A 13,919-nucleotide genomic window follows, 5' to 3' on the forward strand; every position below is an offset into this window, starting at 1 on the left:
CCGTTGCTCGGCTAATTTGTTAGCTAGGCCAGTAAGGACTGAGTAGTCCTTGCTGAGGGGATTGATATATATAGAGCAGTAAATGCTGCCAGGTTCTGACTCTTTCAGAGCCAAAGCCATATGGCTTTGGTAAAAATTCTGAATTTTCCATTTATTGGGAAATAATAAAAGTAAACCTCCTGAGTTATTTTGGCTGCATGGCTGGATTAGATAATTCAAATTATAGCTGGTCAAAATGGCCTTATGCTTTGAGCTTAATACATACAATTTTGTTTCTTGTAACGCTATAACATAGTCATGATGTAATTTTCCCCCATGTTTTGGCTTATTCAGGTCAACCAGGATGCCTAGAAGTTTGAGGTGGTTACCTAGACCTCTACAGTTTAATGTATAAAAGCACGTCATGACTAGATTATAAGTCTGTTGGAAATAATTTTGCATGCGAATTTGAATAGTTAAAGATAGCCGGTTTCATAATGTTATTCGGGAATCTATGAGTAAAGACCTGATGGGGTTTTAATATCACCACCACCAAAATCAACGTATCTCCCCGTTGCCTATCATGCTTTCGAGCTAGGGCAGTAAGGACTGAAATGTCCTTACTGTGGGGATTGATGCAAATAGAGCAGTATATACTGCCAGATTCTGACTTTGTCAAAGCCGAAACTTTTCGGATTTGGTAAAATCTCTGAAAATTCCAGTTTTCGGTTGAGAAATAATTCAAAGTTTCTAACTTACACTGTTTGCATGTTTGGAATGAATTATACAGTTTAAAATTGATCAAGATGGCGTTTTCTTTTAAGCTTAATACATACAGTTTTGATTCTGGAAATGCTATAACGTAGTCATGTCGTACTTTTCTTTCAAAATTTGGCTTGCTGAGGTCAATATAGATGCAATTCATACTGATGTGGTCCTTATATCCTCTAGGACGTTCTGAAAACAGGCACGTCTTGACTAAGTTATAAGTTTTTCCTATGCAAATCGCATGCAAAGTTACTAATTTCGTCTTAGCCGTTATTACGATGTAAGTCAAGGTTAAATGTACGAGTAAGTGATGTCTTGCATTACCCATCCCCAAGTAATCTTTCTCATCTCTCCGGTGTCCAGTCAAACAATTGACTAGAACACCAAGGTCTGAAAAGGCTTTGCTGAGGAGATTGACATACCTCTTGCAGCAAACGTTGCATGATTCAAAAATTTTAAAGGTCAAAGCATTTTGACTTTCAAAAAATGTGTCAAAATTCCAATTAAGGGTAAAAAATGTAGACAATAGTACTGAACTATGCAAACTGCCTGTCTGGAGTTTAAAGCTCAGACCTCTATTAACGAAAAAGACTGTTTTTTTAGAGGTTAGAGCGTCTAGTTTTTTAAATTTTAGACCTAAAATGTAGTGTTTATGTGACGTTTTCCCACGTTCTGGCTTTCTTATTGGAACAAGGATGCCTAGAGGTTTCAGCTTCTCAGTGGAACCGCTGCTCTTTAGAAATTTAAAGCACAACATTATGAAAAAAATTATGTATGAGAAGTTTTTAGACTCGATACCTGTTGTTCTCTTTTTTGCAGTTTTGATGGAGTCTGCTTCTCCGCGTCTGGGCTGCTGTGTCGTCTCTGTGATTTCTGGCGGCTGAACGACCCACTCCTTCTGAGGCTACTGCGCGCCTTCATCACATGCCAGTCCTCCTCATCCATTCGGCCCTCAGAGGCCGGAGTCCCATCAGCAGAATTGCTTGTGGCCAAATCAGATGTCGTCTGGTTGACCTCTGGTGGTTGTTGTCTCCTGATCCGACACCAGGAATCATCATGACCAATATAAGGCTTTTTCTCTTCCTTGCATAGACTGCAGGAATGAATTGACGGGACATGCGCGTTGAAGGGTAGATCGAGCCATTTGAATGGCCGAGTTTTGACAGCGTTGAACGACCACTGCCTCAGGTCAGTTTCAGCGCTCTCATTGGGGATTCTGATAACGGCCGAAGCTTTACCGTTGAAGAAGCTCCCCTGTCCACACTTCTCGCGTTGACGCGTAACTTCTCCCTCCACATGAACTGTTGGGGGGAGCTGCAGGGCTTCGAGGACTGCCTCGTCGTCACAAAGCCCGGGGACCTGGTTCATGCGTAGCATGGCCGTCTTTGGAAACCCGGTTGGATCATATCTCCAGAAGTGGTCACCCGTTGGGAAGATAGTTTTGTCAAAGAGCTGCAGTCCTTCTGTCTTCAAGATGGTCAGCTCGTCCTCCGCCTCAGTTGGCGCGATAACGATTAAAGAATGTAATCTTTTTTCTTTGACAGTAGAGAAAGCTTTGGAGATGGTAATTTGATCTCGATGATGGGGTTTAAAGGAGGACAAGATGTCAACAATGGTTTTTTTTGAGGCAGCTTCGAAACTAGCATTAGACTTGAAATGTTCTTTTGTAAAGGGAGGAATGATGGTCATTTTTAAGAATGAAGTGACTTTAATATGAGGTCTTGCAGTGCCCTCAGCGAGAACTTCAGAAAAAGAAGGCGACTGGCTATCAGCCATGTCCAAAAGTAAGTAATGCGTGGAAAACAATGCAAATTTATCTTCAGTTTAATCTCGGTAACAAAAGAAAAGGTAATTTTGATATAATCACGAGCCAAATTATCACAACAATTAGGCTAAAAGCAACTGACAGTATCCTGGCTGGTATTCAATCATATGCCACTTACAGTGGATGTGCGGCTATCATGCCATAGATGGTCATTCGAGGCACCTTGTACACGCTCCATAGGTTTTGACCAGCTGATTTGGCCATAAAACACATTGGGCCAAAAAAATTCCAAACAATGTCAATTTTCAGTATTTTGTTTGAAATGCATAAATTATAACGTGAGCGTGCAAAATTTTACATGGTATAAGAGCATATTTTTACTCTCGCGCGAGGGCGAGTGTTTTAAAAGTAATGTACATAGACATAAGCTAGTAAGGATATAAATGAAAGCGGAGTAACTCAAATGCCTACGACCATACCATGTTGAATGCACCGGTTCTCGTCCGATCACCGAAGTTAAGCAACATTGGGCCTAGTTAGTACTTGGATGGGAGACCGCCTGGGAACACCAGGTGTTGTAGGCTTTTATTTAAAGCAAAAGTAATTCTTTTACTTTTATGCGCTAAGAGTTATTGCTGTTTAAAGTTCGGTGATGTCAAAAAGTTAAGCCTAATCGAGCGTGGTGCAAAAATTTTCAATGGGTCAAATTTTGGCCAAAACAAAAGAAAACCGAAAAATTTCTTTTGCAGTATCAATTTTGTGTACAATCAGCTGCTGATAGGTCAAAAATAATGGAGATAACTTTTGGGGTCTTTGAGTTATAGCCTTTTGAATTTCGGTGATGTCAAAAAAATAAGCCCAATCGAGCCTGGTGAATTGCGCGAACGGCCATAACTTGCCAAAAAATTTTAAAATTTCCAAATTTTATTATTTGGATCACAAGATCATAATCAAATCTTGGGGTACTGAGAAAATGAACCAATTTCGTCGGTCCAACACAAAGTTATAAGCTTTTGAAATCTCGGTGATACCAAAAAGTTAAGCCTAATCGAGCGTGGTGCAAAAAATGAAATTTTCAATATTTTTGTTTTGTTTTCGTTCAAAGTTCATTTTTTTTCATCTCGTTTCATAAAGTTGAGCTCAGGACAATTCCAACGAGCCCAAAACGACGTTTGTAGCTCAAGTGTACGTGGAGTAATCATCAGTTGAAAAATTGGGGGGACCCGAATTTCGGCCATTTTGGACGAAAATCGGCCTAAAAGCTAACTTTTACGTTAGTGCAATTTTTTTTCTTGCATTTTTCAAGAGAATTGTGCTGCCCTCCGCTGTCGCAGAGTGCATTCAAAGAAAACTTATCAAATAGATTTGAATACTTACCTATTTAATAAGTTTAACACAACAATTAGGCTAAAAGCAACTGACAGTATCCTGGCTGGTATTCAATCATATGCCACTTACAGTGGATGTGCGGCTATCATGCCATAGATGGTCATTCAAGGCACCTTGTACACGCTCCATAGGTTTTGACCAGCTGATTTGGCCATAAAAAACATTGGGCCAAAAAAAATCCAAACAATGTCAGTTTTCAGTATTTTGTTTGAAATGCATAAATTATAACGTGAGCGTGCAAAATTTTACATGGTATAAGAGCATATTTTTACTCTCGCGCGAGGGCGAGTGTTTTAAAAGTAATGTACATAGACATAAGCTAGTAAGGATATAAATGAAAGCGGAGTAACTCAAATGCCTACGACCATACCATGTTGAATGCACCGGTTCTCGTCCGATCACCGAAGTTAAGCAACATTGGGCCTAGTTAGTACTTGGATGGGAGACCGCCTGGGAACACCAGGTGTTGTAGGCTTTTATTTAAAGCAAAAGTAATTCTTTTACTTTTATGCGCTAAGAGTTATTGCTGTTTAAAGTTCGGTGATGTCAAAAAGTTAAGCCTAATCGAGCGTGGTGCAAAAATTTTCAATGGGTCAAATTTTGGCCAAAACAAAAGAAAACCGAAAAATTTCTTTTGCAGTATCAATTTTGTGTACAATCAGCTGCTGATAGGTCAAAAATAATGGAGATAACTTTTGGGGTCTTTGAGTTATAGCCTTTTGAATTTCGGTGATGTCAAAAAAATAAGCCCAATCGAGCCTGGTGAATTGCGCGAACGGCCATAACTTGCCAAAAAATTTTAAAATTTCCAAATTTTATTATTTGGATCACAAGATCATAATCAAATCTTGGGGTACTGAGAAAATGAACCAATTTCGTCGGTCCAACACAAAGTTATAAGCTTTTGAAATCTCGGTGATACCAAAAAGTTAAGCCTAATCGAGCGTGGTGCAAAAAATGAAATTTTCAATATTTTTGTTTTGTTTTCGTTCAAAGTTCATTTTTTTTCATCTCGTTTCATAAATTTGAGCTCAGGACAATTCCAACGAGCCCAAAACGACGTTTGTAGCTCAAGTGTACGTGGAGTAATCATCAGTTGAAAAATTGGGGGGACCCGAATTTCGGCCATTTTGGACGAAAATCGGCCTAAAAGCTAACTTTTACGTTAGTGCAATTTTTTTTCTTGCATTTTTCAAGAGAATTGTGCTGCCCTCCGCTGTCGCAGAGTGCATTCAAAGAAAACTTATCAAATAGATTTGAATACTTACCTATTTAATAAGTTTAACACAACAATTAGGCTAAAAGCAACTGACAGTATCCTGGCTGGTATTCAATCATATGCCACTTACAGTGGATGTGCGGCTATCATGCCATAGATGGTCATTCAAGGCACCTTGTACACGCTCCATAGGTTTTGACCAGCTGATTTGGCCATAAAAAACATTGGGCCAAAAAAAATCCAAACAATGTCAGTTTTCAGTATTTTGTTTGAAATGCATAAATTATAACGTGAGCGTGCAAAATTTTACATGGTATAAGAGCATATTTTTACTCTCGCGCGAGGGCAATTGTTTTAAAAGTAACGTACATAGACATAAGCTAGTAAGGATATAAGTGAAAGCGGAGTAACTCAAATGCCTACGACCATACCATGTTGAATGCACCGGTTCTCGTCCGATCACCGAAGTTAAGCAACATTGGGCCTGGTTAGTACTTGGATGGGAGACCGCCTGGGAACACCAGGTGTTGTAGGCTTTATTTAAAGCAAAAGTAATTCTTTTACTTTTATGCGCTAAGAGTTATTGCTGTTTAAATTTCGGTGATGTCAAAAAAATAAGCCCAATCGAGCGTGGTGAATTGCGCGAACGGCCATAACTTGCCCAAAAATTTTAAAATTTCCAAATTTAATTACTTGGATCACAAGATCATAGTCAAATCTTGGGGGACTGAGAAAAAGAACCAATTTCGTCGGTCCAACACAAAGTTATAAGCTTTTGAAATCTCGGTGATACCAAAAAGTTAAGCCTAAACGAGCGTGGTGCAAAAAATGAAATTTTCAAAATTTTTGTTTTTTTTTTTCGTTCAAAGTTCATTTTTTTCATCTCGTTTCATAAATTTGAGCTCAGGACAATTCCAACGAGCCCAAAACGACGTTTGTAGCTCAAGTGTACGTGGAGTAATCATCAGTTGAAAATTTGGGGGGAACCGAATTTCGGCCATTTTGGACGAAAGTCGGCCTAAAAGCGAACTTTTACGTTAGTGCAATTTTTTTTCTTGCATTTTTCAAGAGAATTGTGCTGCCCTCCGCTGTCGCAGAGTGCATTCAAAGAAAACTTATCAAATAGATTTGAATACTTACCTATTTAATAAGTTTATTACAACAATTAGGCTAAAAGCAACTGACAGTATCCTGGCTGGTATTCAATCATATGCCACTTACAGTGGATGTGCGGCTATCATGCCATAGATGGTCATTCAAGGCACCTTGTACACGCTCCATAGGTTTTGACCAGCTGATTTGGCCATAAAACACATTGGGCCAAAAAAAATCCAAACAATGTCAGTTTTCAGTATTTTGCTTGAAATGCATAAATTATAACGTGAGCGTGCAAAATTTTACATGGTATAAGAGCATATTTTTACTCTCGCGCGAGGGCGAATGTTTTAAAAGTAACGTACATAGACATAAGCTAGTAAGGATATAAGTGAAAGCGGAGTAACTCAAATGCCTACGACCATACCATGTTGAATGCACCGGTTCTCGTCCGATCACCGAAGTTAAGCAACATTGGGCCTGGTTAGTACTTGGATGGGAGACCGCCTGGGAACACCAGGTGTTGTAGGCTTTATTTAAAGCAAAAGTAATTCTTTTACTTTTATGCGCTAAGAGTTATTGCTGTTTAAATTTCGGTGATGTCAAAAAAATAAGCCCAATCGAGCCTGGTGAATTGCGCGAACGGCCATAACTTGCCCAAAAATTTTAAAATTTCCAAATTTTATTATTTGGATCACAAGATCATAGTCAAATCTTGGGGGACTGAGAAAATGAACCAATTTCGTCGGTCCAACACAAAGTTATAAGCTTTTGAAATCTCGGTGATACCAAAAAGTTAAGCCTAATCGAGCGTGGTGCAAAAAATGAAATTTTCAAAACTTTTTTCTTTTTTCGTTCAAAGTTCATTTTTTTCATCTCGTTTCATAAATTTGAGCTCAGGACAATTCCAACGAGCCACAAACGACGTTTGTAGCTCAAGTGTACGTGGAGTAATCATCAGTTGAAAATTTGGGGGGAACCGAATTTCGGCCATTTTGGACGAAAGTCGGCCTAAAAGCGAACTTTTACGTTAGTGCAATTTTTTTCTTGCATTTTTCAAGAGAATTGTGCTGCCCTCCGCTGTCGCAGAGTGCATTCAAAGAAAACTTATCAAATAGATTTGAATACTTACCTATTTAATAAGTTTATTACAACAATTAGGCTAAAAGCAACTGACAGTATCCTGGCTGGTATTCAATCATATGCCACTTACAGTGGATGTGCGGCTATCATGCCATAGATGGTCATTCAAGGCACCTTGTACACGCTCCATAGGTTTTGACCAGCTGATTTGGCCATAAAACACATTGGGCCAAAAAAAATCCAAACAATGTCAGTTTTCAGTATTTTGCTTGAAATGCATAAATTATAACGTGAGCGTGCAAAATTTTACATGGTATAAGAGCATATTTTTACTCTCGCGCGAGGGCGAATGTTTTAAAAGTAACGTACATAGACATAAGCTAGTAAGGATATAAGTGAAAGCGGAGTAACTCAAATGCCTACGACCATACCATGTTGAATGCACCGGTTCTCGTCCGATCACCGAAGTTAAGCAACATTGGGCCTGGTTAGTACTTGGATGGGAGACCGCCTGGGAACACCAGGTGTTGTAGGCTTTATTTAAAGCAAAAGTAATTCTTTTACTTTTATGCGCTAAGAGTTATTGCTGTTTAAATTTCGGTGATGTCAAAAAAATAAGCCCAATCGAGCCTGGTGAATTGCGCGAACGGCCATAACTTGCCCAAAAATTTTAAAATTTCCAAATTTTATTATTTGGATCACAAGATCATAGTCAAATCTTGGGGGACTGAGAAAATGAACCAATTTCGTCGGTCCAACACAAAGTTATAAGCTGTTGAAATCTCGGTGATACCAAAAAGTTAAGCCTAATCGAGCGTGGTGCAAAAAATGAAATTTTCAAAATTTTTTTCTTTTCTTCATTTTTTTCATCTCGTTTCAAAAATTTGAGCTCAGGACAATTCCAACGAGCCCCAAACGACGTTTGTAGCTCAAGTGTACGTGGAGTAATCATCAGTTGAAAATTTGGGGGGACCCGAATATCGGCCATTTTGGACGAAAATCGGCCTAAAAGCTAACTTTTATGTTAGTGCAATTTTTTTCTTGCATTTTTCAAGAGAATTGGGCTGCCCTCCGCTGTCGCAGAGTGCATTCAAAGAAAACTTATCAATTAGATTTGAATACTTACCTATTTAATAAGTTTATCACAACAATTAGGCTAAAAGCAACTGACAGTATCCTGGCTGGTATTCAATCATATGCCACTTACAGTGGATGTGCGGCTATCATGCCATAGATGGTCATTCAAGGCACCTTGTACACGCTCCATAGGTTTTGACCAGCTGATTTGGCCATAAAACACATTGGGCCAAAAAAATTCCAAACAATGTCAGTTTTCAGTATTTTGTTTGAAATGCATAAATTATAACGTGAGCGTGCAAAATTTTACAGGGTATAAGAGCATATTTTTACTCTCGCGCGAGGGCGAGTGTTTTAAAAGTAATGTACATAGACATAAGCTAGTAAGGATATAAATGAAAGCGGAGTAACTCAAATGCCTACGACCATACCATGTTGAATGCACCGGTTCTCGTCCGATCACCGAAGTTAAGCAACATTGGGCCTGGTTAGTACTTGGATGGGAGACCGCCTGGGAACACCAGGTGTTGTAGGCTTTTTTTAAAGCAAAAGTAATTCTTTCACTTTTATGCGCTAAGAGTTATTGCTGTTTAAATTTCGGTGATGTCAAAAAAATAAGCCCAATCGAGCCTGGTGAATTGCGCGAACGGCCATAACTTGCCCAAAAATTTTAAAATTTCCAATTTTATTATTTGGATCACAAGATCATAGTCAAATCTTGGGGGACTGAGAAAATGAACCAATTTTGTCGGTCCAACACAAAGTTATAAGCTTTTGAAATCTCGGTGATACCAAAAAAGTAAGCCTAATCGAGCGTGGTGCAAAAAATGAAATTTTCAAATTTTTTTTTTTCGTTCAAAGTTCATTGCTGTAGGCTTTTATTTAAAGCAAAAGTAATTCTTTTTCTTTTATGCGCTAAGAGTTATTGCTGTTTAAAGTTCGGTGATGTCAAAAAGTTAAGCCTAATCGAGCGTGGTGCAAAAATTTTCAATGGGTCAAATTTTGGCCAAAACCAAAGAAAACCGAAAAATGTCTTTTGCAGTATCAATTTTGTGTACAATCAGCTGCTGATAGGTCAAAAATAATGGAGATAACTTTTGGGGTTTTTGAGTTATAGCTTTTTGAATTTCGGTGATGTCAAAAAAATAAGCCCAATCGAGCCTGGTGAATTGCGCGAACGGCCATAACTTGCCCAAAAATTTTAAAATTTTCAAATTTTATTATTTGGATCACAAGATCATAGTCAAATCTTGGGGGACTGAGAAAATGAACCAATTTCGTCGGTCCAACAAAAAGTTATAAGCTTTTGAAATCTTGGGGGACTGAGAAAATGAACCAATTTTGTCGGTCCAACACAAAGTTATAAGCTTTTGAAATCTCGGTGATACCAAAAAAGTAAGCCTAATCGAGCGTGGTGCAAAAAATGAAATTTTCAAATTTTTTTTTTTCGTTCAAAGTTCATGCTGTAGGCTTTTATTTAAAGCAAAAGTAATTCTTTTTCTTTTATGCGCTAAGAGTTATTGCTGTTTAAAGTTCGGTGATGTCAAAAAGTTAAGCCTAATCGAGCGTGGTGCAAAAATTTTCAATGGGTCAAATTTTGGCCAAAACCAAAGAAAACCGAAAAATGTCTTTTGCAGTATCAATTTTGTGTACAATCAGCTGCTGATAGGTCAAAAATAATGGAGATAACTTTTGGGGTTTTTGAGTTATAGCTTTTTGAATTTCGGTGATGTCAAAAAAATAAGCCCAATCGAGCCTGGTGAATTGCGCGAACGGCCATAACTTGCCCAAAAATTTTAAAATTTTCAAATTTTATTATTTGGATCACAAGATCATAGTCAAATCTTGGGGGACTGAGAAAATGAACCAATTTCGTCGGTCCAACAAAAAGTTATAAGCTTTTGAAATCTCGGTGATACCAAAAAGTTAAGCCTAATCGAGCGTGGTGCAAAAAATGAAATTTTCAAAAAATTTTTTTTTTCAAAGTTCATTTTTTTCAGCTTGTTTCATAAATTTGAGCTCAGGACAAATCCAACGAGCCCAAAACGACGTTTGTAGCTCAAGTGTACGTGGAGTAATCATCAGTTGAAAATTTGGGGGGACCCGAATTTCGGCCATTTTGGACGAAAATCGGCCTAAAAGCTAACTTTTACGTTAGTGCAATTTATTTTCTTGCATTTTTCAAGAGAATTGGGCTGCCCTCCGCTGCCGCAGAGTGCATTCAAAGAAAACTTATCAAATAGATTTGAATACTTACCTATTTAATAAGTTTATCACAACAATTAGGCTAAAAGCAACTGACAGTATCCTGGCTGGTATTCAATCATATGCCACTTACAGTGGATGTGCGGCTATCATGCCATAGATGGTCATTCAAGGCACCTTGTACACGCTCCATAGGTTTTGACCAGCTGATTTGGCCATAAAACACATTGGGCCAAAAAAATTCCAAACAATGTCAATTTTCAGTATTTTGTTTGAAATGCATAAATTATAACGTGAGCGTGCAAAATTTTACATGGTATAAGAGCATATTTTTACTCTCGCGCGAGGGCGAGTGTTTTATAAGTAATGTACATAGACATAAGCTAGTAAGGATATAAATGAAAGCGGAGTAACTCAAATGCCTACGACCATACCATGTTGAATGCACCGGTTCTCGTCCGATCACCGAAGTTAAGCAACATTGGGCCTGGTTAGTACTTGGATGGGAGACCGCCTGGGAACACCAGGTGTTGTAGGCTTTATTTAAATCAAAAGTAATTCTTTTACTTTTATGCGCTAAGAGTTATTGCTGTTTAAATTTCGGTGATGTCAAAAAAATAAGCCCAATCGAGCCTGGTGAATTGCGCGAACGGCCATAACTTGCCCAAAAATTTTAAAATTTCCAAATTTTATTACTTGGATCACAAGATCATAGTCAAATCTTGGGGGATTGAGAAAATGAACCAATTTTGTCGTTCCAATACAAAGTTATAAGCTTTTGAAACCTCGGTGATACCAAAAAGTTAAGCCTAATCGAGCGTGGTGCAAAAAATGAAATTTTCAATATTTTTTTTTCAAAGTTCATTTTTTTCATCTCGTTTCATAAATTTGAGCTCAGGACAATTCCAACGAGCCCAAAACGACGTTTGTAGCTCAAGTTTACGTGGAGTAATCATCAGTTGAAAATTTGGGGGGACCCGAATTTCGGCCATTTTGGACGAAAATCGGCCTAAAAGCTAACTTGTTAGTGCAATTTTTTTTCTTGCATTTTTCAAGAGAATTGGGCTGCCCTCCGCTGTCGCAGATTGCATTCAAAGAAAACTTATCAAATAGATTTGAATACTTACCTATTTAATAAGTTTATCACAACAATTAGGCTAAAAGCAACTGACAGTATCCTGGCTGGTATTCAATCATATGCCACTTACAGTGGATGTGCGGCTATCATGCCATAGATGGTCATTCAAGGCACCTTGTACACGCTCCATAGGTTTTGACCAGCTGATTTGGCCATAAAACACATTGGGCCAAAAAAATTCCAAACAATGTCAATTTTCAGTATTTTGTTTGAAATGCATAAATTATAACGTGAGCGTGCAAAATTTTACATGGTATAAGAGCATATTTTTACTCTCGCGCGAGGGCGAGTGTTTTATAAGTAATGTACATAGACATAAGCTAGTAAGGATATAAATGAAAGCGGAGTAACTCAAATGCCTACGACCATACCATGTTGAATGCACCGGTTCTCGTCCGATCACCGAAGTTAAGCAACATTGGGCCTGGTTAGTACTTGGATGGGAGACCGCCTGGGAACACCAGGTGTTGTAGGTTTTATTTAAAGCAAAAGTAATTCTTTTACTTTTATGCGCTAAGAGTTATTACTGTTTAAATTTCGGTGATGTCAAAAAAATAAGCCCAATCGAGCCTGGTGAATTGCGCGAACGGCCATAACTTGCCCAAAAATTTTAAAATTTCCAAATTTTATTACTTGGATCACAAGATCATAGTCAAATCTTGGGGGATTGAGAAAATGAACCAATTTTGTCGTTCCAATACAAAGTTATAAGCTTTTGAAACCTCGGTGATACCAAAAAGTTAAGCCTAATCGAGCGTGGTGCAAAAAATGAAATTTTCAATATTTTTTTTTTCAAAGTTCATTTTTTTTCATCTCGTTTCATAAATTTGAGCTCAGGACAATTCCAACGAGCCCAAAACGACGTTTGTAGCTCAAGTTTACGTGGAGTAATCATCAGTTGAAAATTTGGGGGGACCCGAATTTCGGCCATTTTGGACGAAAATCGGCCTAAAAGCTAACTTGTTAGTGCAATTTTTTTTCTTGCATTTTTCAAGAGAATTGGGCTGCCCTCCGCTGTCGCAGATTGCATTCAAAGAAAACTTATCAAATAGATTTGAATACTTACCTATTTAATAAGTTTATCACAACAATTAGGCTAAAAGCAACTGACAGTATCCTGGCTGGTATTCAATCATATGCCACTTACAGTGGATGTGCGGCTATCATGCCATAGATGGTCATTCAAGGCACCTTGTACACGCTCCATAGGTTTTGACCAGCTGATTTGGCCATAAAACACATTGGGCCAAAAAAATTCCAAACAATGTCAGTTTTCAGTATTTTGTTTGAAATGCATAAATTATAACGTGAGCGTGCAAAATTTTACATGGTATAAGAGCATATTTTTACTTTCGCGCGAGGGCGAGTGTTTTAAAAGTAACGTACATAGACATAAGCTAGTAAGGATATAAGTGAAAGCGGAGTAACTCAAATGCCTACGACCATACCATGTTGAATGTACCGGTTCTCGTCCGATCACCGAAATTAGGCAACATTGGGCCTGGTTAGTACTTGGATGGGAGACCGCCTGGGAACACCAGGTGTTGTAGGCTTTATTTAAAGCAAAAGTAATCTTTTACTTTTATGCGCTAAGAGTTATTGCTGTTTAAATTTCGGTGATGTCAAAAAAATAAGCCCAATCGAGCCTGGTGAATTGCGCGAACGGCCATAGCTTGCCCAAAAATTTTAAAATTTCCAAATTTTATTACTTGGATCACAAGATCATAGTCAAATCTTGGGGGACTGAGAAAATGAACCAATTTCGTCGGTCCAACACAAAGTTATAAGCTTTTGAAATCTCGGTGATACCAAAAAGTTAAGCCTAATCGAGCGTGGTGCAAAAAATAAAATTTTCAAAATTTTTGTTTTTTTTTCGTTCAAAGTTCATTTTTTTTCATCTCGTTTCATAAATTTGAGCTCAGGACAATTCCAACGAGCCCAAAACGACGTTTGTAGCTCTAGTGTACGTGGAGTAATCATCAGTTGAAAATTTGGGGGGACCCGAATATCGGCCATTTTGGACGAAAATCGGCCTAAAAGCTAACTTTTATGTTAGTGCAATTTTTTTTCTTGCATTTTTCAAGAGAATGGGGCTGCCCTCCGCTGTCGCAGAGTGCATTCAAAGAAAAATTATCAAATAGATTTGAATACTTACCTTTTTAATAAGTTTATCACAACAATTAGGCTAAAAGCAACTGACA

At 38.1% G+C, this 13,919-nt stretch overlaps 9 non-coding genes across 9 annotated transcripts; all 9 read left to right on the forward strand.

Moving 5' to 3' along the window:
* Nucleotides 1-2,977: 2,977 nt before the first annotated feature.
* LOC134849061 (5S ribosomal RNA) lies at nt 2,978-3,096 on the forward strand. The gene has a single exon (XR_010163104.1). It is a non-coding gene; the product is annotated as a 5S ribosomal RNA (ribosomal RNA).
* Nucleotides 3,097-4,257: 1,161 nt separating this feature from the next.
* On the forward strand, nt 4,258-4,376 carry LOC134849062 (5S ribosomal RNA). Its single transcript, XR_010163105.1, has one exon. It is a non-coding gene; the product is annotated as a 5S ribosomal RNA (ribosomal RNA).
* A 1,161-nt stretch (nt 4,377-5,537) lies between these two features.
* On the forward strand, nt 5,538-5,656 carry LOC134849803 (5S ribosomal RNA). The gene has a single exon (XR_010163791.1). It is a non-coding gene; the product is annotated as a 5S ribosomal RNA (ribosomal RNA).
* A 972-nt stretch (nt 5,657-6,628) lies between these two features.
* LOC134849804 (5S ribosomal RNA) lies at nt 6,629-6,747 on the forward strand. Its single transcript, XR_010163792.1, has one exon. It is a non-coding gene; the product is annotated as a 5S ribosomal RNA (ribosomal RNA).
* Nucleotides 6,748-7,715: 968 nt separating this feature from the next.
* LOC134849805 (5S ribosomal RNA) lies at nt 7,716-7,834 on the forward strand. The gene has a single exon (XR_010163793.1). It is a non-coding gene; the product is annotated as a 5S ribosomal RNA (ribosomal RNA).
* Nucleotides 7,835-8,792: 958 nt separating this feature from the next.
* On the forward strand, nt 8,793-8,911 carry LOC134849806 (5S ribosomal RNA). The gene has a single exon (XR_010163794.1). It is a non-coding gene; the product is annotated as a 5S ribosomal RNA (ribosomal RNA).
* A 2,089-nt stretch (nt 8,912-11,000) lies between these two features.
* LOC134849808 (5S ribosomal RNA) lies at nt 11,001-11,119 on the forward strand. The gene has a single exon (XR_010163796.1). It is a non-coding gene; the product is annotated as a 5S ribosomal RNA (ribosomal RNA).
* A 956-nt stretch (nt 11,120-12,075) lies between these two features.
* LOC134850229 (5S ribosomal RNA) lies at nt 12,076-12,194 on the forward strand. Its single transcript, XR_010164199.1, has one exon. It is a non-coding gene; the product is annotated as a 5S ribosomal RNA (ribosomal RNA).
* A 958-nt stretch (nt 12,195-13,152) lies between these two features.
* LOC134849155 (5S ribosomal RNA) lies at nt 13,153-13,271 on the forward strand. Its single transcript, XR_010163194.1, has one exon. It is a non-coding gene; the product is annotated as a 5S ribosomal RNA (ribosomal RNA).
* Nucleotides 13,272-13,919: the final 648 nt, after the last annotated feature.

This window comes from Symsagittifera roscoffensis, chromosome 6 (assembly GCF_963678635.1).
Source record: "Symsagittifera roscoffensis chromosome 6, txSymRosc1.1, whole genome shotgun sequence".
NCBI classification, from domain to species: domain Eukaryota; kingdom Metazoa; phylum Xenacoelomorpha; order Acoela; family Convolutidae; genus Symsagittifera; species Symsagittifera roscoffensis.